The sequence below is a fragment of the Aplysia californica genome, unplaced genomic scaffold (genome assembly GCF_000002075.1).
Source record: "Aplysia californica isolate F4 #8 unplaced genomic scaffold, AplCal3.0 scaffold00291, whole genome shotgun sequence".
NCBI lineage: Eukaryota > Metazoa > Mollusca > Gastropoda > Aplysiida > Aplysiidae > Aplysia > Aplysia californica.
Genome location: NW_004797561.1, coordinates 733648 through 735777, shown reverse-complemented (window position 1 = coordinate 735777; position 2130 = coordinate 733648). Strand labels below are relative to the sequence as shown.

Sequence of the window (2130 nt, the reverse complement as noted above, 5' to 3'; positions counted from 1 at the left end):
GCAGTGGGGAAAAACAAGAGATCTCAGTTTTTGGTTAATTTATTTGAGTTGTGATATGGGTTGGAAAGTGTTTGTAAACGCACCTCTTCTGGCCCATTTTCATCTAAGTGTCCAGGCGTAAATTTACCTGATGAGTCGCCCAAGGGCTTGAAAAGAAAGCTATGGAATTGTGAGCTGTATAATTATAATGCATGTCATTTACAAAGTGCTTTTCTAAAAATGTCAAATTGTGACATTTGTTGTTTTTCCTTTGTGCCTTTCATAATATATGTATTATTATATATTATAAATAATTATATAATTTATATATATATATCTTTAGCTATAATTTAAAAAAACTCATATTCATGTTTGTGTGAACTAAAATGCATCGATTCAGATACTCATCAACCTCCATTGCCTGTCCAATCTTTTCCTTCACATCCACTTAGCTAAGCTTCCTTTATAGCCTGCTAAAAAAATAGTAATTAAAATAATACAGTAACTATTTATAGACCTGAGAGGGAAACAAGAATTTGACATTTATAATAGATCTATAAACAAACTGTATGGACTTTAAATTATAAATTTAACTAGCAAAATTGATCATGAACTAATGATTTTTAAATGATTTGATGTTTAGAGGCCTATTGGACTCTATATAAAAAATATATAAAAATCAGCATTCAGTTTATTAATTGACTAGAGTCTAGCTCTTTCTTTTTTAATAGCCCTAAATTGTAATACAACTTTTCACTTTCAAATGTAATACCAAAAAAAAAAATGTTTTAAAAAGGTAAATTTGTACCTTTTTCATATTTATAGCTTTTATCTATCAATTTAAAATAATTTGTATTTTACTGTAGATGAAATCATATAATTCATGTCAGATATTGTGACAATAAAGACTCTGGACATCATCAAGCGTCTCTCTCTGTTTATGTTGAGACAAGAACAGCCAAAACTTCATTTGAAAAAAAAACAAACCCAACCTGTTTAACTTTCATTTTCTAGTTCAACAACACAAATCTTGAGGTTTGAGATAGATTTCTAGATCTAATTTAATGACAACATCTGAACAAGAGGCTTTCTAAATCTAGTCTCAACCCCAACGTGATTGAAGGCTCTTACAATACTCTTTCTAGGAATTAAACCTGAACTCTAGATCAATAAAACGTTAACATGACCGTCTTGATAAGGAAGGCTGTTCCAGAAAATGTGAAGACCAAAAAAGCTAAGTTTTCCCCATTCTACTTCCTTACTTCGTCTTCAGTTCACTCCCACAACATTGAAATAGAAGCATTTTATAAGCAAACTGATAGAATCTAAAGGTGAACGTATTTATAAGTCTATCAGAACAACTAGATCTACAGATCTCTATTTTCTGAATCTCCAGAGATAACTAGATCTAGATCTCTAGCTTTATCTAAAAAAATCAAGAATCTAAATCTAGAACCATCAGCTCCGCAGTAGCCTAGCGGAAGACCTGGAAAGAAAAGTTTGTCAAAGCTACTGACACTGTCGGTCCGACAGTTTTGGCTTTGCCGCTCGAAATATCTGCGTGAAGTGAAAAAAGCCGGAATCTAAACAACAATATTCATTTCAATATACACATACAATCAATAAAAGTATACACGAAGAAAGACTGATAGTAAGATAATACATACAGTTTAAGAACAACACCTGAGAAGTCCAAGAACAGCTTCCTAACTCCCCATTGATAAACAGTGCCTCCACCACCTGTCAATGTTGTCATCGGAGTTTCCAGTTACTTCAAAAACTGGATTGAGTAATCGCCGGAATAATTGTTTCTCTTTTCAAATTATTTCTTGGAAACAATAAGCAAGGAGCATAAATCCGAATTTAAATTATCAATGTTTTTTCTCTATCGATATTGAAAATGTTACTGGTTACACAAGGAATCGTTATGAGTTCGATAATGTCGTTTAATAGTACAGGGTCATAGGCAACACACCTGAGTCTCTGACCTGAGCCGAATTATGTGACCAGGGGAAGCGACTGTGCTATTTCAAAACTATAATTCAGTGATACCAAAGTCGTTTCCCTTTGACTTATGCCGGCCTCTCTCTCGCACACACACTCTCTCTCTCTCTCTCTCTCTCTCTCTCTCTCTCTCTCTCTCTCTCTCTC

The 2130-nt window shown here is 33.4% G+C and overlaps 1 protein-coding gene across 1 annotated transcript in view; it reads right to left on the bottom strand.

Moving 5' to 3' along the window:
• Window positions 1–1713, bottom strand: part of LOC101850342 (probable serine/threonine-protein kinase nek3) — a gene marked incomplete in the record, with an annotated part of 104769 nt that extends 103056 nt beyond the window's left edge. The window contains 1 exon segment of the mRNA XM_013084407.2: window positions 1647–1713.
• Window positions 1714–2130: the final 417 nt, after the last annotated feature.